At 51.5% G+C, this 24777-nt stretch overlaps 1 protein-coding gene across 1 annotated transcript in view; it reads left to right on the plus strand.

Annotated features, from left to right (window-relative positions):
- LOC141573520 (uncharacterized) overlaps positions 1-18766 on the plus strand; it is a 30097-nt gene extending 11331 nt beyond the window's left edge. Inside the window, exon 3 of the mRNA XM_074341882.1 lies at positions 28-18766. The gene's annotated coding sequence lies outside the window, so the exon portion shown is untranslated. The remainder of the gene's footprint in view (positions 1-27) is intronic.
- Positions 18767-24777: the final 6011 nt, after the last annotated feature.

The raw sequence follows: 24777 nt of genomic DNA on the forward strand, positions 1-24777 counted from the left end.
TTGTAATCACTGATATCTTTCTTCCAGTGAATCATGTTGGGGAACTGGTGTGTCAAACAGGTGAAAGCTGGGTGGTCTGCTTGGAGGCAGGGAGGAAGGAGGGGCTCTGGAGTCTGGTCCAGCTCTCTCCCTTTTCCCTGGAAGAGGCCACCGGAGCCTTGGCGTGAAGCCTTAGCAACACCCTGGGACCTCAGGAGGAAAACGACCAGTTTTAAGAAGCCCTACAATTATGAATCCTCTAAGACATGATTTAAAACATTTTCCAAATGTAAATTGCTACTGTCAGGCACCGTGCTCCCCCCACCTGGTATTCCATGCCGAGGATCTGGGTTTAATGCAAACCTTTCGCTCCCTCTATGGAACCAGGAGGGGGACTCCTTCCTGCCTCGAAGCAGCAACACACCCCTCCCCCCATCATCCAGCCGCTCCTCCCAACTTTCCTCCAGCCAGACCTCTCTGTGCACTTGTCCGCCCGGCTCCAGCCTTCATCCTAGGGGCTCTGGGTGGATCATGGGAGGGTCGTCCTTAACTGAGCTGAAACAATATTCTCTAGCAGTGCTGTTAATTAGCCTTGTGGAGTCATGTTAACTTTGAGTTTAAAAGTCCAACATGTGCATATACCCAATAGCAGAGGAGAAAACGCTTTAAAGGGGTCTTTAAAAGTCTGCTGCGATATACTGTGTGGTATTATGACATCGATCAGATTGTCTTTACATGGTAATGCCTTTTACATGTTTTTATTATATTCCAACTCAGTGCTTTGTAATCATATAAAACAAACAACATTTTTATAAGGTGCTAAATAGTTAAATATGAAAATTTAATGTACTACTTTGATCATGTACCCGGATTTAGGGAAAATTAGATTCTTTTATCTTTCATTCCTGAATCCCCAAAATAAAGAATGTCAGCGTAAGGAAAAAAACAAAGTCCTGTGTGCAACAGCCATCTGCCAAAACAGCCTCCACGGATCCCAGGGGCCTCTCGAGGGCTGTTGGGGTGAAAGCTTCAGGCTTATTCTGTGGACACAGGAGATCCAGAAAATCTGGACAAACTTGAGGAAACACCCCCATTAGAGGGAACGTTTTAAACCAAACTCTCTGGGATTTTTGCATCACCGCACAAAAATTTGCCATGACTGAGATGACTGAGAGGGAAAACAATGCTGTTTTTCATAAACACTTGGATCCCTCGGCTCAGGGGACAGTGATCGGGGAGAGATCATGGACATGCCCCCAGGCCTCTGCAAGATCAGGTGCAGAACCCCCAGAACTGTCGTCCAGCACCGGTCCTGTGTGGCGGCTGGCCGTGGTGGAGGTGAAGACGCGCTGTGTGTCTCACTCAATGCCCTCCCTGGTGGCGGAAAGTGAACGCCGAGATACCTGGCATCCTTAGCGAGCATTCCAGGCCGTCCCGGGGCGCCTGGCCAGCCCGGGCGAATTTAAGAGGAAAGAGAGGGGAGGGTACAGCTCAGTGGTAGAGTGTGGGCTTAGTATGCAAGGGGTCCTGGGTTCCAGTGCCTTCATTAAAAAACAAATGAATAAAGTAAACAAAAAGAGGAAAGAAATCATTGTCTTCTGGGACACCCCCGTTACCAGAAAGGGACCCTTGGTATCTCGTGCTCTCCAATGGCTGGATCAGCACGACCCCCCCAGCCCGGCAGCTCCCTCCTCCCCCCTTACCTGTGTCTCAGGGCGACTCAGAGGAGGGACACAGAAGTCATCTCCTGTGGGTGGTCGCTTTCTCGGGGTGCAGAGTCTGCTCACACCCTCCCTGTCCCGGGAAGCTCAGGGCTGCTTGACTCCACAATTAGGGGCTCTTAAGGTCAGCGCCCCTCCCCCTGCCGTATATTGTACAGGAAGATCCTGGCAACTTCAGAGAGATGGTACTGGGAATTAAGCCCAGAGGCCACGCCCACCCCCATGTCACAGTGGATCTGATTTGCCAGTGAGGGGTTCGGTCCTCGCCGCCCCAGCCCCCTGAACTCCAGGGTTAGGGTACTTTCAGCTGGACTTTCAGCAACCTGACTACTGCAGTGATGGTCGGGTTTCTGATCAAGGCCGCCTCTGTCAGAACAGGTTTCGTCCCACCTTTAGGTGGCATACGAGACCCGTCTGGGGGACGGATGTGTCTGAGGTGAGGCCTGCCCCTGCACCCAGCTCATGCTGAGAACACGCCCTGCTTCTGCGCCTCGCAAAGGTGCATCGCCCAGAAACTGGACGTCTGGTTCCTGCCAAGACGCCCAATAGCTTGTTAGTTTCTTGTGAAAGAAAGCCCTTGATCTTTAGGTCAAAAGGCTCCTATCTTTTTAATTTTTAAAAATTGTGGTCAAATATGCGTACATTGAATAGACTGTCTTAGCCATTTTTAAGTGTGCAGTTCCGCAGCACTAAACCCATTCCCCTGGTCATGCAACCGTCACCACCATCCGTCCCCAGGACCCTTTTCTTCTTGCAAAACTCAGCCTCTGTCCCATTAAACACTAGCTCCCCAGTCCCCCCTCCCCCAGCCCCTGGCAACCACTCGTCTACCCTCGTCTCTGAGAATTCGACTGCTCTGGGTACCGCGTGTGAGTGGAATCGCATAGCAGCTGCCCTTCTGGGATGGTGTTTCACTTAGCAAACAGTTTCCAGTTTCGTCTGTGTTGTAGTGTGCGACAGGACCTCTCTCATTTTTAAGGCTGAATGATGTTCATTGTGGGTGTATCCACCACATTTGGTTTATCCGTTTGTCTGTGGATGGACATTTGAGTTGCTTCCACCTTCTGGCTGTTGTGAATAATGCTGCTATGAACACTGGTGTACAAATATGGCTTTTTTTGGTTTGTCTTTTGGGGGAGAGATGGTAATTTGGTTTATTTGTTTTTATATATACATATATTTTTTAACGGAGGACTGGGGATTGAACCCAGGACCTCGAGCATGCTAAGCCCACACGCTACCACTGAGCTATTACCCTCCCCTCGGCTTTGATTTTTTCTTTATTAAACATTTTTACTTGGAGATCATTGTAGAGTCACACGCAGTGAGAACGCAGGCCCATTGTCCGAGGAGCCTGCTAATTCCGCTGATCTCTGCGACCGCCGGTGAGCCGCGCCGTGGGCCCGCTGGTGGCGGGGGCTCTACCAGGCTCCATCTTAGGGTTCTGCTGCCTTCGGGGTCCGGTGTTTATCAGCAGCCCGAGTTGGTCCACATCAGAGCTTGTAGGAGGGAGTGCTTGGCCCCGAAACGTACGTGGACACCTTTGGACAAGACAGAGACAGAGGGAGCTAGTGGCTGCTTTGAAAGTGGAATTCCAGGCAGTTGGGAGGGAATGGAACTCTGGAAGTTGGTGTTGTCCCAGAAGGAAGTCTGGAAACTGAATAGATGCCTGCACCCGAGGGGCTAGGGAATTCCACACTCGTCATCTGGGCTGACTCACTGGCCTCCGGCTCGAGGGCCAGCCCCTCCGTCAACTCAGGCACTTCTGTCCCCGCATTCCTCCCGGGACTTGGCACTGCCACCCACGACCAGCCACCTCAGGAGATAGCTGGGATTCCAGCGGCCCACGGGCCTCCTGTGTCAGCTAAAAGCGCCCTGGAGATGGGTGGCTAAGATAAAAAGTCCTCTGTGTGCCCTAGGCTGGGACAATGTCTACTGCGGCCCACACTGTCACTCTGGGGACATTTCTCTATGTGCTTCGTGCTCCGCAGGGAAGTGCAGATTTTCTGCAAAACGTGTGGCTTCTGCGTTGACTGCTTTCCTGGGAGAGGCTGCTGTTCAGAGCCTGAGCCCACCCCCCGCCCCGCCCTCATCCCCACCCTCATCCCTGCCAAACCCTGGCAGGTGCAGAGTGCATTCAGAGCTCGCCGGGGGGGTGGTGGTGGTGGATGTGAGGGGGCTCTGTGTACTTTGTATGAAATATGTTATCATGGTCAGTGTTACCCGTTTCACTTTTTACCTGTGGCGACTTGGAAGTTTAAGGCCACATCTGTGGCTTGCCTTGTGTTTCTGTTGGGCAGCATTCCCTGGGGGGAGGGGGGAGGCTGGGTGTTGTGACACACTGGACCCGGAGTCCCGACGTCTGAGTCCCAGGATCATCTGCGGGCACAAACCAACAGAAAGACTGAGCAGATCCCTTCTCTGGGCCTCAGTTTCCTCATCTGCAAAGTAGGAGGGTGGAAGTAGGTAATGTTCCAGCCATCTACAGCTTTCAACTTCTCTGCTACCTGAGTGATGTGGGCTAACTGGAAAGACATGGTGGTCTGGCCCAGCCCGTCCGCATTCCTGCAGAAAGTCGGGCCTCGCGCTTACCTTTCAAATCAAGGTGGTGACAGCGAATGTGGGAAAGTGGGTGGCCGGGCTGCCGTGGGCTCCCTTATTTATTTATTAGCCATTTCCAGCTGGGCTCCCTGGGGGCTACTCCCTCTGGAAACCTGAGCTCCTGAGTGCGTCCCATCCCCACCCAGGAGATGCGATGAGAAACCCCACTGACAGCCAGCTCACAGGGCAGGGCCCTGCTTCTCGGAAATCCATTTCAGGCTGAGGGTGCAAAGGCATTAACTGTCTCTTCCAGGAACCTTTCTACAGAAATCTTTTAAGAGCTGGAGCTGGGGTGGCTGCCTCCGGGCTCTTGCGTTGTCTGTGCATGCAAACGCTGAAATAAACGCTTAAGACGCGTGGTTAGAAGAGCCAAGGAAGCCCGCCGCTGTCTCTCTGCGTTTCACCATCCTCTCTGCCGACCCCTTTCCCACCAGCTGGTTAGCATTTCCTTCCCTGATGCTCACTTCCTTGCCTTACAAACCTGGGCTGGTTTTCCCCTTTTCGGGACCAGAGTCTAGCCTGGGGGTCCCTTGCTCTGGCCCCCGTGCCCCAGCCAAGGCCCCGCTGCCCCGCCCTCCCCAGGTCTGTCCAGCCCAGCCCTGCGGCCAGAGCTCATGGGGTCCCCTCTGCTGGGAGGGCCCTCTCCTCCAGCTGCAGCCCCTGCAGCCCCACCTGTCTTTGTGTTCTCGGCGTTCGTGGCCTGGAACCCCTCCACGACAGCTACCCTTGCCTGTGGGCTCCCTCTGTGTGTCCACTTTGTCTTGCTTCATCCTTGTGAGGACCACACCCCGTGGGACTGTCCCCGGGGAGGCAGATCGGAGAGTCTGAGTCCAGCCACTCTGCTGACCCCCTCCTCGTCAGGATGGGCTTCTCTGTCCTCTGCGTGCCCGTGGCATGGACTCTGTGCGTCTGCTGGGGTGGCCCCCACAAGGGACCACAGACCAGGGTGCTTAAACCGCAGGAATGTGTTTGCTCGCAGGCCTGGAGGCTGGAAGTCCGAGATCAAGGTGTCGGCAGGGTTGGCCTCTTCTGAGGCCTCTCTCCGTGGCTTGCAGACGGCCGTCTTCTGACTGCATCTCCCTGTGGTCTCCCCCTGCAGGAGTCTGCCCCGGTTTCCTCTCCTCGGAGGAGCACCGGTCAGACCGGACAAGAGCCCACCCTCATGACCTCACTGTGACTTAATTACCTCTTTAAAGGCTTCATCTCCAAATACAGCACGTTCGTAAGGTGATAGGGGTTAGGACTTCAACATAATGAATTTGGGGAGGGGACACAAGCTCCCCTGAAGCAGCAGTGATCGGGCCCCCTTACGACCGTGGTGGCTCAGGTGAGCGCCTGCTTCCCCCGTGCTAACGGGGCCGGCGTCTGATTCAGGTGTGTGTCCTTCCCGGGGTTGCATCCAGCTCAGCACTTGCAGGGAGGCGCTCCCGCTTCTGAGTGAGGCTGGATCTTAAACACCAAGACAGCGGGGGCTCATCTGTGTGTGGCGAGAGAATGAGTAATGTCGTTCAGCCTCTACCTGAATGTTTCATTTGTGTAATCGAACGGGGGACACAGTCACCTGCTCTGCCTCCCATTAGGAAGGGGTATCAGGAGGCCAGGGGTCCGCTGGGCTTCGGGGGAGGCCCTGGGGTGGGGAAGAGGTCCAGGCGGCAGGGACAGCAGGCACGCAGGTCTCAGGAGGGAGGGGTGCTGTGGGTTTGCCGGCCGCGGTGATGCTTGGGGTACCCTCGTGTGGACGTGCAGGGCGGCGAGGGGGCTGGAGGGCGACACCAGGTGTAGCTCGGTCAGCTTTGGGGTGTTATGGACCGTGGCCCAGGGGGCTGCGCTTTCTTGGGTCCTCATTGCCCAGTAAGTCCAGTGGTAGGTTCAGGTGAGGAACTGGGCAGTGAACGGGCAGGGGGAAAGGGCTGATGAGGTCACGGTGGGCCCGGCCCCTTCCTCTGGGTTGCGGAGTGGGAAGGGGGCATCTTCGGTCCTCATTGTAGCTTTTTTTAAGCAAGAAAGAATCAGCAAATCCTGCTGAACTGCCCTTGGGGCTCCCTGTCGTGATAAATGTCACCATGCAGATGCCCAAGTCAGAAGCGTGACTGCCCCCTGCCCCCAGATTCCTGAAACTCGTCTTCTTTCTTGAGTGAATCCATCTCCAAATCCCAAAGATGCTGCCTGCTGACAGCCTCACACACACTGCACTACCGCGGGCGGACCACTGGGCACCCACCGGGGCCTCTGGGGCTGGGCTTCCTGCCGGGCCCCAGACGCCTCTGCTGCCATTTGTTTTGCATTCAGTGACCAAGGGCACTGCTCTAAAATGAGAGTCACTCTCCTGCTTGGAACTTTCTGGTGGCTCTCTGTTGTTCTTCAGGTTAAGTCCAGGCTCTTTAGGTGACCTCCAAGCCCGTGGAAGCCCTCGGCCCCATCCCCTCCCTCTGTCCCGCCACATACGTCCGGTCGGGCCGTCCACTGCGTGGAATGCTGTCAGCATTATGCACTCAGCTTGGACCCCGAATGCCCCCTTTGTTTGTCTGAAACTCAGTCACCATCTGCATCCAATGCCACCTTGGAGCCCTGGCCTGGGATCACACACCGCTGCCTACAGCCCCTGGAACAGGACGGGGCTTGGCAACGCCTCTGCTCAGACACAGCTCCCGTACCAGGGGTTAATGGTCAGGGCAGGTCCAGGCTGAGAGGTTCCCACTGTGTGTCTGCTCCCACCTGGGGAACTGAGAACACGCGGACCGAGGGCTGTGTTTGCCTTGACGACACTGTCTCCACCTCTCAACAGGGGCCTTCAGACTCAAGGGGAAACCCAGGATGTGACAGAGGACACAGCCTGACGGACCCTGGAGCTTGCCCGGGGCAGACGGTGAAGGCATCGTGCCCTCCCCAGGGCCACAGCTGTTGTGACCCCCCGGAGCGCAATGCTGGAGGTTCAGTGATTCCCAGGGCGCAGCCGTCTGCGACCAGCTGCACACCCCCAAATCTGCCAAACCTCCTCAGGCTGTCAGCTAAAACCCATTCTGGTGTCTGTCCAGGGAAGCATCTTCCATACCGGCCGCCGCAGTGACCAAGGCCTGTGATGCAACCGAGGAGGCGGGATACACTCAGGGCAGAGAGAACGTAGCAGCCAAGTGCAAATGGCCACGTGGGACTTCGAGTTAAAGAAGGCAGGTTGGATACATGTTCACCAAATGCCGTCAGCGTTACAGATGGGGGGCTGAGACAAAGGGGCAGGCGCCTGTGAGGAGAGAGAAAATGAGAGAGAGGTCCATTGCAGCCGCATTTTGGAAGGTATAAAGACACGGACGAATAGTCACTGATTTAGCAGAGGGGGCAGCTCGGTAACCCTGAGTGAGGGAAGATGAAGTCCTGTATCCCCCCCAGGTCCCTGCAAAGCCTCAGGAGTGGCAGCACCATGTGCCTGGGAGTGGTGTCAAAGGACAGTATTCCTTGGAGAGCTTTGTTTCCATTTCCTGTCTGACTGCCTGGCCCACAGGCTGATAGAAAACCAGACATTTTTCCTTCTGGGGATGTTTAAACTGCAGGTCTCTGGACCAGAGGACACTGAGCGCCGTGGACCAATACTTACAAATGGACACTTTGGAATGTGTCCATCAGGCGGTGAGCTGTCCTGCAGGAGGTGGTGGCCCTGAATGGATGAGGAGGGAGGCAGTTTTATGATGGGAGGGATGAGTCATGGTGAAGCACAGAGGCCAAACAGGCCAGTTGTTAAGGAGATGGGCTTGGCTGGAGCGCACAGGGGCTGGAACCGGGTGGACAGGAAGGAGGAAGGGTGAAGTGAGCTCCGAGGGCTGTGATGGTGCCAACCTGGGGGCCCTGACTTAGGAAGAAAGATCCTTGCTGGGTTCAGAAGCAAGACACAGATGATGGAAACAGGATTTCAGGAAGACTTTTCTGCAACTGAACCTCTAGGTTGGAGTCTGGAGAAGCTGGTGGCCAGGAACCCAGGAAAACGCCTTGGACACTGCCGCTGTTTGTAAACACAAAGATATGGGAGGTGTGAACTCTAGATTTATGAAAGCAAAGTGTCAGCTCTTTGTATTACCGGAAGGAATCCCAGCCAAAAAAAAAAAAAAAAAAAAAAAAAAGAACTTCAGACAGAAAAAAACATATTCTCTAAAGAGATCTTTTTCAATCTGTTATCTGGCCACCCCACAGAGCACTGGATGTACTGTTCACGCTGAGGAACCAGCCAGAAAGGCCGTGAAGTCATGCCCGCTGGTCATCAGGTCCGAAGCCTCCCCTTCCGCTGGCCCTGAGCACCTCCCTGCCCCACCCATTCCCACTCTTCCTTCCTTCCTTCCTTCCTTCCTTCCTTCCTTCCTTCCTTCCTTCCTTCCTTCCTTCCTTCCTTCCTTCCGAGCCCAGCCTCCCCACCGCTGGCTCGGAGCACCTCCGCCCAGGTATGATAAGCGCGAGGCACCTTGCAGGTGGTGAGTGCTCAGGGGAGCCAGCTGTTGGTTTTGACCGTTGCAGGTAAACCTCAGTCACCCTGCTGACACCTCTGATGGACTGACCGTTGACCTGCCAGGGAGACGGGACTCAGGGTTGCCGGACATCGCGGGGCTGGTTCCACGAGCACCGTGGGTGGGCAAAGAATGCTGGTGACTAACTTCGTCCAAGGCACGTCCAGTCTGTCTGTGAAGCTGCCGCGTCTGCTCGGAGTCTGCGGGGGAAGCTGGGAGCCCCCTCCACAGCGACTTTATTTTATATTTTAGCGGAGGTACTGGGGGTTGAACCCAGGACCTCGTGCGTGCTAAGTGCTGGCTCTACCCCTGAGCTGTGCCCTCCCCTCCTCAGACGTGCTAAGCCTGATCTCCCGACCGTATTTTTCATGAACGGCCTGCTCTCTCTTGCCCGGCTGAAGAACCCTCCTTCTAGCAGTATGGAACTCGGGAGTGCCTTGGAAACCCTGCTGTTTCAGCCTCCTTCCAAATGTAACCTTCTCTGCAGCCTCCTGACATCTGGTCTCAAGACCCTGGAGGAAAGTTCACCACTTAGTGAGTGGGACCGATTCCCTCCTGGGCCACTCTGATGCCCTCGAGCCCCGCCAGCCTCTCTGTACTGTTGCCCACCGACCCCTGCTCAGCACATTCCAGAAGGTTCTTCCTGTTCTACGGGAGAGTTAGGTCAAATATCTGAAAAGTTGTGCAGTCACAGAAACCCTACTGGCTCTGAAGTCAGATGGATCGGAGTTCAAATCTAAAATCTATTGATGTTCCCCAGGGGCACATCATCTCTGTTCCCTTAGCCTCAGTTTACCCTTCTGTAAAATGGGGGGGGGTCCCCCGCCCTAACTTGTTGTGAGCCTAAGAAGTAGTGCACAAGCAGCCCTCAACATCATTTGTGATACGTGAGAGGCTTGGACATCATTTTTGTTTAAAGACAGAAAAGACCTCTCTGAGGACGTCCCCAGCGCCAAGTCCTGCCCCTCACCTGACAAAATGTCTATTTATGTATAACGGATCCCTTCCACTGGCAGCAGGTTTCCATTCCGTTGAGAGTCTTTGGTTCTCCCTCTGCATTTCAAAAATAGTCTTGCACTTAAGCCTGACTCAGTGATTCAGAGAGGTGGTAAATTGGAAGCAATAATCATCCACCCATCAAATGTTTTTTAACACTGTGTATTTGCACAGAATTAGAGGCTCTGGGTGTTGCTTATGTAACAGTCTATGATTATTTATGTAACAGCTTATGATTATGTAACAGCTTACAAGCCTGAGATGGAATCCAGACGTGTCTATGGAAGAGGGATGGGGTGGGCCCTGGAGAGTGTCTCCTCACAAGGGCCTGAAGGGCCTCCTGGGAAGGTGCTCCCTCCAAGGCGTGAGGAGCCACGTACGATAAGGGTCTGTCTAATCATTGCAAGGGAGGGGTGAGTCTCTGGGTGGGTGTCATACAAATCCATCCCCAGCACAGTATGGTATATGGACCTATATCTGGGTTTCAGAAAAAGAGAGGATCTGAAAGTGAAAAAAAAAAGCTGTGCTATTAAGAATGCGGATAGACAGAAGAAAGGAAACAATAGAGCTCAGAGCGGAAGTAAGTGAAAAGATCAATACAATTAAGAGCTGGTTCTTTGAAAAGGTAAACAAAATCAGCAAACCTTTAACTAGACTAACCGAGACAAAAAAAAAAAAAAAAAGAGAGAGAGAGGGCGCAAATAAACGAAGCAGAAGTGAAAGAGAAGACGTTATAGCTGACAGCACAGAAATCATGAGACTGCTATGAACAATTAGATGCCAACCAGTTGGACAACCTAGAAGAAATGGACAAATTCCTAGAAACATACACACTTCTAAGACCGAATGATGAAGAAATAGAAAATCTGAGTAGACTGATTACTAGTAAAGAGATTGAAACAGTAATTGAAAATCTCCAAACAAACCAAAGCCCAGGACAGAGAGCTTCACTGGCAAGTTCTATGAGAAAGTCATAGAAAATTTAATACCTTTCCTTCTCAAACTCTTCCAAAAAGTTGAAGAGGAGGGAAACCTTCCAAACACATTTTATAAATCTAGTGTTATCCTGATACCAGAACCAGACAAGAACATCAACCCCCCTCCAAAAAGAAAATTACAAGCCAACATCCTTGATGAACATAGATGCCAAAATCCTCAACAAAATAGGAGCAAACAGAAAGAACCCATATGATCCAGCTATTCCACTCCTGGGTGTTGATCTGAAGACCATGTGAACAATAATTTGAAAAGCTATATGCACCTCTATGTTCAGTGCAGCCGTATTTGTAATTAATATCCAAGCTATGGAAACCACCGACGTGTCTATTGATGGATGAATGAATTAAGAAGATGTGAGACCATACACACACACACACACGCACATACACACAGTGGAATACTATTCAGCCATAAAAAGAACAAAGTCCTGCCATTTACATTGACATGGATGGACCTTGAAGGTATTATGCTCAGTGAACTAAGTCCTCAGATATTGCCCTCCTCAAATGTGCTTTAGGAAATTCTTTCTGAGATGTGTTCTGTTAGGAAAGAGGGAATGAGAAAATGTATTGGGGGAAGGAGGTGAGGAGGGATAAATTGGAAGTTCAAGATCGGCTGATACTAATATATATAAAATAGGTAAACAAGTTCATACTGTATAGCACAGGAAACTATACTCAATATCGTGTAGTAACTTACGGTGAGGAAGAACATAAAAACAAATATATGTATATTCATGTACGACTGAAGGATTATGCTGCACACCAGAAACTGATACAATACTGTAAACTGATTATACTTCAATAAAAATATATATACATATGCAAAACCATAAATAAAACAGATAAACACACACACAAATACGGCCAACCTGTAGTCTTTGCCATGCTCATCTCATTTAATGGGTTCTGGGAGGCCGTTTGGATCGTAGAGTTACCGTTGCTTGAGAGGCCACGTACTTGCCTCGGGCAGGAAGGAGTGAGAGCCGTGGGTGTCCAGACTGGGCTTTTCTGGGGGAGGGGCCGTGGTGGAGCCACCCGTGACAGGGACTACAGGTAGGGGTTTGCAAACTGGTTTTGGTGCTTGAGTTCTGAGGCACACAAAGCCTCCCCTCTGAGACACACAGGAACATGACAGATAACCCCCTCCCAAGGCAGAGCTCCCTGATCAAGCTGGATGGGTGGAGGCAGCTTCGGTCAGGAGGCCACGCTGACTCCAGGAATCTGGGGTGGTCAGTCAGAGCAGACGGACTGGACCTGCGCATCCAGGCTGGGATGCGGAGGACTGGGAACGTGGGAGAGCCCGTACGTGGATGTACCCACCTGTCACGCAGTGACCTTCCTCCTGGCCAAACTTGACCCAGTGAATTCCCCAGACCCTCCCCCATCAGATGATCAACCCCTCCTCCCTTGGGAATCGTCGGTTCTAAGCTGGAGGTTCCAGTGATTTGCTGGTCTCTGGGCTGAGGCTGAAATGTGAGGACGGAAAGGATTTCCCCCTATTCGCAGCATCTAATGGGGTAAGAGTGTGGATGGCGTTGGGGGTCGTAGGAACAGCCCGGTCTGGGATCGCATGCAGATCATGGGCTGCTCTGAGCTGGATTTTCCTTCTCCGTGGCAGGCCGTAGTGGCTTCTGCCCTCCCCGCCCTGAGTTTGTTGGGGTGCTCTGACTGCGAGTTCCAGGTTTGCTTTCTTGGTTCAAATTCCTAAGAAAGAGAACCTGATGGGAAGAAGCAGGAACATGAAGAAATTCCATGCAGTGAATACTGAATACTGAAGTGTTCAAACAACAAATGAAGACGTGCAGATAACTGTAAAAAAAAAAAAAAAAAGTGTGGAAGCCCAGGAATGAGGGTGGGAGAAACTAGAAATCACAGGGTGACACGGGGTAGGCTGGGGGGTCTCGGAGACGTCAAGGCAGGGTGTGCTTTTGACAGCTAACCCTCGTTTAATGGAAGTATTCTGTCACTGTGGATTTGTCTGCATTATCTAGACTTTTATGCAAAGGGAGGCAGTACAGTCTGCAGCCTTTTGTTTGTTTGTTTGATGTGATTATTTTAAGCTTCATCCCTGTTGCTGCAGAGGCCAGTAGCTCCCTCCTTTGTGTGACTGACCAGTGTTCCATCCTGTGGACAGACCACGTTTAGGTTGGTGGGCCCTTAGGTTGCTTTCGATTTTCGGCTGTTAGAAACACAGCTGCCAGACTGTTGATTTGCACGCTCACTGCCGCTCTCCCTGCGCGTGAGCAGGACCTGCCTGTCTTCTCTCTGGTGGATCTAGTGTCGCCTAGAAAGGACCCGCCCACGGGGGAATCTCAAGCATCTGTTGCGTGAATGAATGGCTCTGTCTGGGATGCAAAGGACACTTAGAGTCCTGCCAGGAGCTGGTATTTATTCACCACTGTTTGGGCAAATAGTAAAATAACAAAAGAAACATATTATTCCTTAAAAAAAAAAAAAGAAAGCTGTTGTGAACATTTAGGTGTACGTTTTTGTATAGACATGTGCCGTCATTGCTCCAGGGTAAATACTTCGACACGGGTGGTGGGGGGCTGGGTCATATGGTGAGTATATGCTTTACTTTTAAAAAATTGTTCAGTCAGTGTAGCAAATAATGGAAAACATTCAGATTGATAAATGTTTTTAAGCATTTGCTGGTTTTATTTAAGATGAGGTATCACTGTTTCACTTTTTATGACTTTTTTGCCATTTATTCATGAAATACCTTCCGTGATTCTGGTCTGGCTTTCATTATGAGCGAAATTTAGCGTCTTCTCTGTGGACTGGCCTCTTGCTTCTTTTCCTCTGAAATGCCGGTGCATCTCTGCCCTTTGCCTTCTGAGGTCGTTTGTCTTTTTCTGCTGCTGTTGACTTCAGCGCTCAGTTTACTAGTTACTGTTGACGTACACATTTGCATATGACATGCAGATTTTTTTTTTGCCAGTTTGTTATGATGTTTTGTTGGTGTTTTTTTTTCACATAAGCTTTTTAAAAAATATGTTATTCTTTTTAAAAAATTCTTTTTAAAGCTTTTTTGGGGGGGTAATTACATTTTTATTTACTTATTTGTTTCAATGGAGGGACTGGGGATTGAACCCAGGACCTCGTGCATGCTGAGCATGAGCTCCACCACTGAGCTACAGCCTCCCACCTCGCGTAGGTGTTTTAAATTTCACAAGCAGGACTGTGAAGGGCCAGAGACAGAGATAAAGATTCCAGATACTTTCCATTGGCACTGGGGGACCCCTGGGGTGAGAGGAGGGTTCTGGATGTTATGGGAGGGGAGCGAAACCCATCTGGACTTGTTCAGAAAAGGTCTATGGAAAGAGCAGGGCTGCCAGCGAAGGGAAGGAGTCCTGGTTTCGAATCCCCTGCTGTCACCACTCAGCCGCTGTTCCCTCAGGGCTGGTGCTTGGACAGGGAGAAAATAAAGGATCTGGTCCAGATGAGTGCTCGCGTCTCTTCTGGTTGCAGCAGGATTTGCAGCTGGACTGTATCACCATCACCTTAAAACACACTGCTGGGTTTCCTCAGCCAGACAGAATCGGAGCATCCGCCCTGAAGTTCGGGGAGGGTCGCCCCATCTTCAACCTTCTCTACAGCCAGTCCCTCCGCCTGCGTCCCTTTACGGGTGTTGGGTCAAACGATGCAGCTGTGGGGAAGGGACAGGAAATTGCACAAAACCCCTCGGATGGCCCTTGGTGTCTGGGGCGGGTTGGGTGGCAGAGAGGCAGGACCTCTTCCGCTTTGGAGGCCGATGGGCTTGGCCACGATCCCGGCTGTGTGCCTCGCCAGCTGCGTGCCCTTGGGTGGCTCCCGACACTCCGTGGGCCTCTGTTTCCTCTTCCGAAGCATTTCCACACCTGCCTTTCTCCTGGATGATGCTGAGGGTCAACGAACAAGTATGTGCCTTTCCACCCATGTGAGATTACCATGTAATAAATACCCAGCGACTGCAAGCGCACTGCGTTTACTCAGCGCCTGGCCTCTGACCGGTGCTTACTAAATCCTCCTCGGTGAAAGGAGTGCACGGTTGTGGGGGAAGGTCACAGACCTGCTCGCTACCCGTGAGGGTTTTCACGGTGCGATGTGTGCAGGCTGACCCAGCACTATTGGTTTGTACGCGTAAAACATGCAAACCTTTTCATCCAGCAACTCCTGTTTTAGAAACGTTTTTCCCCTAAGAAAATAACCAAGGAATATATAAGGATATTTGGTGCCACATTGTAGTAGTGAAGAAAGACTGACAACATCCTGATCACAATGACGGGAGGACTGGTCTAACAACGCCTGGTCCCGGGGGTTCATGGGGACCCTGCGGCCGCTGTCGGAGGCGGGTAGGCTCAGTTTACAGAACAGGCCTTGGTGCCCGCGATGAAAGCTTGGCTCTGACGCCTGCTGGCTCTGTGGACTTTGGAAAATTTATTTAAGCTCTCAAAACATTATTTTTCCCCTGTGAGAGTGATTTTCATGATGCCAACCTCACAGGGTCAGGAAAATCTGACAGGTGCTTAGGACAGCAGCTGGCAGGTCACCGGGGTCCCTGAACGGCAGGCACGATCGATTCATACAAAAAGACGGACCAAGTCAAGTGAAATAACGATCATTTGTAAGCTGCAAAACCACACGATCCCACGCGATCCCACGCGATCACATTTGTGTGTGGGTGTGGAAAATAAAGACATCTCTACATGTGCAGAGCAGTCTGGGAGGGTCCAGGCCAACGTGCCGACGGCGTTTATCTCAGAGGGGCCCCTGCGGGTGGCTTTTTGGTTCACCTTTTTGTACATTCGGATTGTCTGCTTTTGACTAGTGCTGTGGTCATCTCTGCAGTAAAGCCACATGCACAGTATTCAGTATCTTGATGAAAACGAATCTGAGAAGGAGTATCTGTATGTATGTGGATGACTGAAACATGATGCTGTGCACCAGAAATGCACCCAACATCGTAAACAGACTACACTCCCGTTAAAAATGCATTGGAAGTACATTCAGATTATAAATATGGTGTCATTTCTGGGGTATTCGCGAAAGGGTTTGGCGCTGTTTGGCATGGTTTGGTGGTTTTCCTGATGCACTTTTACTTTAGTCTGAGCGAAGTTTATCTGGTAAGAGGCAGCTTCATCCCTTTTGGATGAACTGACCTAATTTTCCCATCAAGGGGCGTTGGATGCTAACTGCTCCGGGAGGGCTGGGAACGCAGCCCCAGTCACCGTGTGCGCTGCTCGTGGGCAGGTCAGTAACGGCGGTAATAATATCCAGCATTTTCTCTGCCAGGCACTGTCCCAATCATAACAAGCCTGTACTGCGATACTATTAGTACCTTTATTGGGCGGGTTTGGGAATAGAGGTATGAAGAGAGGTTTAAAAATGCTCACAGCCTCATGGCTGCTAAGGCTACAAGCAGGAACTGTTACATTCATTTTTTTGGGTGTTGGGGTGTGTGTGTGTGTGTGTGTGTGTGTGTGTGTCAGGGGAGGTAATTAGGTTTATGTATTCATTTTCTTTTAATGGAGATACTGGGGCTTGAACCCGGGACCTCATGTATGCTAAGCATGCGCTTTACCACTGAGCTAAACCCTCCTCCCGTGCAACCGTCACATTCAAATGTGCTGCCTCCCAGCTAGAAGGTTCTGACTACGACGCATTTGACGACCCCCACGGACAGTTATTAGGCACCAGCTTCGTTAGTCGATGGATCTGGTACAAGTTTCTTCGTCGATAACACGGCAATATTACTGGTGCTTGTGAGGAATCCATGGGCTGCTGCATGAAAAGCCCTTTATCACAGAAGCCAGATGAAGTCACAGTTTACGTACCGTGTGTGCTGATGCTGGTTTGCACTAAGTGTACGCGGAATCCTCCCCAGCAGGGGTCCACGCCCCCCCCCCAACCACAGCTGATACGGCAGATTCACTTATCTGCATTTCCTAGATGCTCTGACGATGTCATTTCAAACAATAAAAATGCAAGCTCTGGTTGAACATGTCTGTTCTTTCCCGTTCCTGGGCTGAATCAAGCTCCCACCGTCATCCTGGGGCTGGTCTTTCAAGCTATCTTGCCCTCCATTTTCCCCCGGGACAGCTCAGCTGTTAATACACACGGTGCTCACGATAACTTTCATTATTTTGATGCTTCCGATAATCCTGTTTTCTAGATGAAGGTGCACTTAAAATGGACGTAATGTATTTTTACTGCTTATATTTGAAATTACTATTAACGGTGTTACTTGTAGTCCTTCTTACTTCGTCTCCTCTTGCCCCACTGCAGTCTTGTCACATTTCATAGCCACCCTTCTTTTTCTCCTGATGAGATGCAGCATTACGTGAATTTGCAACATTTCAGTTCGCAAGTTCGACCTTGGAAAGTTTATTTATTCTCTAAGGAAACGGGATTGTGGTTCGGATGAGCTGTCACTTGATGGGCAGTCCTTTGGCTACACAGCCCCGACAGTAAAGATGTGTGTTATCTAAGATTTATCTGGAGATTAAACAGCTGCGTGGGACGCAGTGAATCACGCCTCTGACTCCTGGCCCAGTGGGTGTTGCCGCACGCTGTGTCAACATCAGCCGCATTCTGATCTCCTATTCTTCAAGCAAGCAGAATATTAACGATCATAAAAAGAATATTGTGTGTCAAAGTCCTGGGGAAATAAGAAGTTATTACGAAAGAGAGAAGGTAGTGTTCTCAAAAGTGCCTAGAAACTCACGGGTGTGTGTGGCTGTCATCCGAATGAACGCTGCAGCGTTTCATTCCATCGTTCTCTGTTACTGTTAACAGTGTGGGGCTGCTTCCACACTTTCAGGTACAGAAGCCCGGAATGAGGTCCTCCCTGTTTGGGGCTTCACCCCTTTCTCTCATCCCTCAGGGAAGTGGGATGGTGGCAGGCGGAGGGTGAGAAAGCCAACAGGAACTGGATCCTGACCGTTATTAAGCACTTATGACACGTTAGACGCTGTTCTGAGAATTTTGTCTACTCTTAACCCTGTTAGTCCTCAGACCCACCCCGTGCAGGAGGTACTTTTGTGAGCCCGATGCCACAGATGGCAGAGCTGAGATACACGAGAATTTGCCCGTGTGGTGTGTGGTGGTGGCAGGTCTGGACACACAGGGTCAGATTCAGAAACCTGGCTGTAAACCTGTATTGTATTTTGCCTCCTCGTTTGCAACCTGGGTTTTTAAACCACAGCAGGTCCCCATTGTTTGTGGATTCTGTGTTGGTGAATCTGTCTACTTGTGAAAATGTATTTGTAACCCCCGACCCTGGCCCTGATGCAGCACTCGCCCTGTCCTGGGCTTTCTCACGTGCACAGGGGGACAAAAAAAAAAAAAAAAATCCTCCAGAACCCCCAAACGAAAACAGAAACACGAGGAGTCTGAGGTAAGAACAAAGCCACTTCCGCCTCCCTGTTCCGAGGCTTTGTCTGTCAGCAGGTGTCCTTCGCACAGTGTGCTCAATTGCCTGGCTTGTTATGTTTTTGTGCTTTTTGCCGGTGATTTTGCTGTTTAAAATGGCTTTGAAGAAGAGCGCTGAGATGCTGGCTAGTGACGCTGCGCCCGCGAGGGCCGTGATGGGTCTCACGCAGGAAACGCACGTGTTGGGTCCGCTTCGCGGGCCCGCGTTGCAGCGCTGCCGGCCGTGCGCTGAGTGAAGCAGCAGTGCATGTTAAGTAAGGTGTCCTCCAACAGGAACACACATAAAATGCGGTTATGTGTTGACTGCTTGGTGAAACTATCGTGACCAAAGGCTCACGGTGGCCCGGCCCTGAGTTTCCCCCAGGGGCGACGGCTCAGGGCGCGCTGAGCCCTTGGCGAGCCTGTGGAGCGTGCCTGCCGGGAGCAGCGAAGGCCCGCATTCACGCGCTGGGACTCGCCGCGTCACAGTGCAGCCGCCCCGGCAGGACGGGAAGGCAGCTCCCCCCGTCAGGACCCGCTTGGAGCCCCCGCCCTCGCAGGGCCGTGGGTCGGGTCAGGCTCTCGCCAACCCCTGGGACACGGTGACCGGCGAGGGGCAGCTGTTATGCAGACGACAGCGAGGGCATTCTGAATCATTTGAGGTGGGTCTGAATGGGCCCGTGAGATGGTTTTCAGTGGAGGCATTAAACCCACACCCTGGTCCCACCCTCCCACCGATAAAAAGTTCAAACTTCATGAGAATTAAGTTATATGCCAAAGTCCAATGGAAATGAGTCATCAGAGGTGAAACACTTGAGAAAAATGTCCTGTACGAGGCAAGAAGGTGCCTTTATCACCTAGTAAGGGCCCAAATCTGTCTTGTTGTCCTTTATTCTTATTCTGCAAAGGGTCTGCACCTACTGCTCCCCGTCTGACAGCTCGGAGTTGGTTCCATTCAGCTGAGATCACCATGCACCTTTCAGAAGAGTGGACTTGCTCATTTTTAAGGCGTTTGGCTGGAGTCTGGCCTCGAGGCAAACCATGGTTAATTTTCACAAAGAAATCAAGCTGCAGAATTGAATGTTTCTAGAACGATAAGAAAGCGTAGATGTGGATTCATTTCCTCTCGTTATTTGCCCAGATGAAGAAATTAAGGCCACCCATGAGTGGGCGAGGCAGCCCCAGGCCTTGACGCCGTGCCTTCCACTCAGGTCTGAGCACACCCCCTCCCTAGAGTTGATGGAACAGATCCTGTATTCTTGCAGAAAAGGAAGGCTAGGGTGTCCCAGCCAGGGCGGACACCGGGACGCCAGGCTGTGCCCTGTCCACCTTCTCCACTTGCCCAGTGGCGGCCAGCCCTTAAGGCATCTGCACTTAGCGAACGTCCATGTTACCAACAGGTGCGTCTCCCGGTCAGCCCCTTCTGAATGTATGTGATTAGCTCAACATGAGACTGAAAATACGCGCGTCAGTGTGAATCCCTTCAAGTTGGAAAAATCTCTCAGAGCACACCCTGCTCGCCTGGGCCGTCCCTGCCTCTGTGGGCCTTGGTGCAGCTGAAACAGGCCTGCTTCCTGCTTGCTCGGCGCGGGTGCCATTCTGAGCGCCCCACGCTCTCCAGCACTCAGTGCTCGAGAACAGTTAGAGACACTGTCGTCACGACCGTTGTGAAGCTGGGGAGAGCAGAGCGCAGAGCTGTGCTCGTTTGACAGCTTATGGTCCACGAGGCCAGATTCCAGCGCAGGCCGTCTTACCGGGTGGTGGATCTGACCTCCAGGTAGGGCAGGCGGATCGAGATGCAAATTCCAGCTCCGTCAGTTGACCTCCGTCCAACCAGCTAACCTCTCGGACCATCAATGTCCCCAGGTCCGAAGTGGCAATAATTGTACCTCCCTCGTGAGCACGTTTTACTGTGCGTGTCTGTAATTGGAGGTGGCATGGTTTTAAGATTGTTTAGGACCACTGTGAATCCCATGGCCAAATACATACTCCTATGTGTCACGAGGGAGCTGGGTGTGGGCACAAGGTGAGCGAAGGTGGTACCTGCCAGCCCTACAAACACACTTGCCTGGCTTTCTAGAGAGCTCTAGAGTTTTCAGAGCAACAAACCCTCAGCCATGAAATGAGCTCTTTTGAAAGCAGCGACTTCTCTTGAAGAGGTATTTGCTCTCCTCCTCCTTGGATAGACCACGGCCCACGAATTCCTGAAATAGTTTCACTGTGAAAGCCAAGATCCGGGACATCTACAGTCGACTCTCTGGATTCTGTCTGTGTTCACTCCCACTGGCTGGAATTTTTTATGGGAGTTCGGACAAAGGCGATTTTGTGGCGACTCCCTCTGCCCCCTGCCCAGAGCTGGCTCTGCTGGAATGTGCTAATTGCTGCCAAACAAAAGGACGCCTGTGTCCCTCTCTGCCCCATGGCTGGGCGTTGATTCTTCATGGTGTTGGGATCAAAACTGCCAGTGTTTCCTCTGGACGGTCTGCTCTCAGGGCAGCACACAGCCTTGGTCTCCTGCACTCCCGGGAAGCGCTGGCGAGGCTGTGGGATGCAGGAAATGACAGGTTCCCTTTACCTAACAGCCCGCGGGGGAAGCATCTTCCACCAGCCACAAGGGTCCCTTTTGTCCATCTGGGCACGTGTCGCTGGGACTCAGTGTGGGGAACCACCTAGCACTTTTCAAAAGTATGAAATCCAAACCAGAAATGGAAAAAGCAAAGGAACCACGAAACAAAATATTTAATAGAGGGGCAAAAAGGTAAATGGAAGTCTCAGGCTGTTAGTTGGGCAGAGTGACGCTCACAGGGGCCCCCCGAACCCCGTGTTGACTCGGGCTGGGAGGTGCTCCACCCAGGCTGGTGCCAGAGCACCTGCGTTCTGTTCCAGAGTCTCCTTCCAACAAAATGACGTTGGCAACTCGCCCAGACGCCCTGGGCTTCACTTTGGTTTCCTTGTTTGTAAAGAGATGCGATTGAACTGCGTGATTTTAAAGTTTCCTCAGATTTCCGATACTCTTGCTTTAAGAGGGAGAGGCCGGGGATGAACTTTTCCCGGAAAAAACCGTGCAAGCATAGAGACTTTTCACTTCCTGTGGAATAAAACATTGATGCCAGAGTAAGGCAGAAATGAAAATAAAGCCGTTTGACATCCTTTCTGGTTTTAAAAGTCTGTTCCCCCTTCATTTGGCAGAGTAACCATTGAAGGTGAATTTAGGGTGGTCAGTATAAGTGTGACGATTGTGGAATAGACTGTCAAGTAAAAAGGCACCAATTTCCACTTCCGTGAGGGCTTGCGCTGGCCTGAGCCCTTTCTGGCGGACCTAGCTGAGATTAGGGCATCTCTACCAAACCTATTATTCATTCAATACTCGCTAATATTTAAATCTTAAAGCACATTCTTAAATCTTGTGGTTATTTTTAGCCAAACAATCTACTGAGCTAAACAACATAAACTTACTATTAAACCCTCAAAGCAAAATTTTCTTGGAAATGCACCTCTCCATGAGATAGATGATTACTGTAATTCATGCACGTAGCACTGCAGAACTGAACTTAGTTTCAGCATCAGTCCTGTGCCAGTGACTCATTTTTCCAGCTGTTGGTGTTGAGAAGCCTTGTTCGTACAGATCAGAGAGGACTGGATGGAGTAACCCTCGATCAGTGCTGCTCCATTTAAAATGAAGCTCCTTCTGAGTTACATGTCTAAAATAACAAGATCATCTACCACCAAAAATTATTTGATGAACAGACAACTGTTTAGGTCTTCCTTCAGTGTTGTGGGAAACCAACTGGAAATCAGCTGGGTTGGCAAAAGAATGCATGACCTAATTATCAGAGTGATACACTTTCTGAACCCATTACCAGGTCTTGGAATAGTCCCATTGTTTGGCACCCTAGGATGTTTTACACCCAAAGGCAACACACTATGGAAAGTGAAAAGAGTGTTTGTGGAAGGGATGGGGAGCCAAGAGGTTCCCAGACCGTGCTGCCCTCCAGGCAGATCCGTTGTGGAAATGAATTCACACTGAAGTTGGAGACTGGACATTGATGCTGAAACCGTTGGCGGGCCCGCATGCCCCCTTGGTCATGGCCCAGTAGTCCTCTGGTCTCCACTGGGCTGATGGAGGGAGCTGAGTGCACCCCGGGTGATGCCCCGGACCCAGCTGAGACCCTTTCCTGCCCTTCCCGCTGCGCTGCTACCTGACGACAGTCCTCAGAGCTGTGTCGTCGACTTTCTGCGCCTCCATCCCTCCCACTCTCTTCCTGGCTCCTGTGGGCACTGCAGAGAGAGACCTTGCTACCAGGTGCGCTAGAATTCCAGAGCGTGTGGTGGGAGTCAGGCCGCCCGTTTCCGCACGTGAACTCTAGGGATGTGGAACCAGGGGAAGAAAAATTAGCCACGGGACTCCCAATCCTCCCTGATCTAAGTTAGTTCTGGGCCGGTCTGCCTGCAGCTGAGAGGAGAGAGAAGAACACTTCTGTTTTGCTTTCGGTCTAGTTACTTAAACATAGTTGTCACCTTTCAAGAAGCCCGTGGTCATTCTCTGTAAGGATGGTGAGCTCATCCAAGGCTGCGGCTGGATTTCAGCCACGAGTGATTAAGTCCCGTCCGGCTGTGGTTCTGCAGCAAGACAATGCGATGCTTCCCTCCCACCTGGAGGAACCAGCCGCCGGGGGCTGTGCGGGCTCCCAGCACCCCCCAGGCGCCCCTCCCTGGGTCCGCAGGAGAGACGGCATGCCGAGCGGGCGGGGAGGGAGGGGTCAGCTCACCTGTGTTCGCACTGAACCTGCCTGACGAGCTGCAGAGGCGGTGTTAGTACCCCAGCACTACTGAGCAGGAAGCTGAGCCTCCGTGAGGCTTGCGTGACTTGTTCATTGTCTTGGACCAGTAGGTCCAGGTCTGTCTCATGGCTGAGCCTGTGCTCTTTTCAACACGCCATGGGCTCACTTGAGACAGAGGACAGCTCTCATCACTCTTCTCCTGGCTGGAACACGCAGCTCCAGGGCAGGGGCAGGGACCCCGATGGGGGCGCGGGACGTGGCGGCAGGAGTTGACCGTGGTCTGCAGAAGTGCCTAATGGATGTGAGGCCAGAGCAGTGCCACTCACCCATTCCACATCGCGGCACACAGAGAAAAGGAAAGCGTGCATTCGGCAGTTTGGACTACACAAAGGGTGTTGGCTGAGGCTGGAGGCAACGGGCTCAGCCTCCACCGGCTGCTGAAGGTGGCTCGCTGGGACCTGCGCTGCCATGGATGCTGGGTGCTTGTCAAACACGGTCCTTTTTTTGGGTTCACAGCGATGACACGCTTCGTGGGCTTGGAGCCCTCGTGACTTCACATGGCGGGGTCGAAGAATGTGAACCGACCCAGGCAGTTCTGAGTGACACCTCTTGTCCCCAGGGCTGGGAGGTGGCCCGAGATGGCTCGCGAATCAGAGCACTGCTCACTGGCTTCTCTCCTTTGCTTTCAGTTGGACGACAATCCAAAAGTTGTGTCGAATGAGATAAGAAGAAGTAACACAGTGCAGAGTTGGTGACTCTCACTTTGGATTAAAATAAATAATTTCCAGGGAAGCAGAGAGCATACAGATGTGTGTATGTACATGCACACACACACTTCTGTACAGATGTGTGTGCACATAGACGTGTGTGTGCGTGTATATACGTGGAGAGAGGGGGGCAGAGAGAGGATGGACAGATGTGTATATTCTCAGCAGACACGTGTTAGCAGGATCCAGGGATTTAGGTAAATGAGGAAGATGTGAAAATATCTTGAGACATGATGAAATTTGCTTTTGTTTAAATTTAAAAAATTTAACCTTGAAGGCTCTTCTTTAGGGAAGCCTCGAGGCGGTGATGGATGGATGGATCGTTCATAGCTAGCGTCTCATCTGGCAGAGGGAACGCAGAGCTCCCTAGGCGGGCCGCGGTCCGAGATGGTAAGCCCATCCCTGCTCGGCTGGGCCAGAAGCTCTGTTTGCAGAACAGGATGAGGGGAAAAGCTCCAGTGAAACGAGAACACTCACACCAGGCCCCTGGGGTGCAGGGGGACATCAAAGGGTGTTGGAGGCGGGTCTCCCAAGCCACTTGGGGGACGTTGGGCAAGCTCATCAAACTCGTTGGCCTCAGTTTCTTCATCTGATAAAGGGGCTGAATTGGGGCCCTATTCAGACCCTTCTAGACTTCACTTTCTGTGATTCCCCTAACTTCAGTTCAGCTACCTGAAACCTCTTTCCAGACAGCGTGTGCTTCACGGGACAGGTGAGAGAGATGTGAAGATTCCTCCTGGATACTTAAACATTTTTTTAAACTTAATTTAAATGAGGAATATAAGTAACTATTTAAAAAAATCTCACTTACAAGCAAAGAATTGGCCATTCCAATGCAGATTGTGTCAGTACACAGACGTCCGTCTCAAACAGGTGTAGGTGCCTTCTTTGACTTTAAAATTCCCCAAATTTTAAAATAAAGATTAAAGTAAGGACCAGCTGAACAAAATGTAAGATCTCGTGTCTGTCATTGGTCCAATCCAAGTCAAATCCTCCTTTGTAATAAAGTTTGCCTGGATTTCCGGGCCCCACCCTAGACTTACTAAATCCAG

This window comes from Camelus bactrianus, chromosome 16 (assembly GCF_048773025.1).
Source record: "Camelus bactrianus isolate YW-2024 breed Bactrian camel chromosome 16, ASM4877302v1, whole genome shotgun sequence".
Taxonomy (NCBI): Eukaryota; Metazoa; Chordata; class Mammalia; order Artiodactyla; family Camelidae; genus Camelus; species Camelus bactrianus.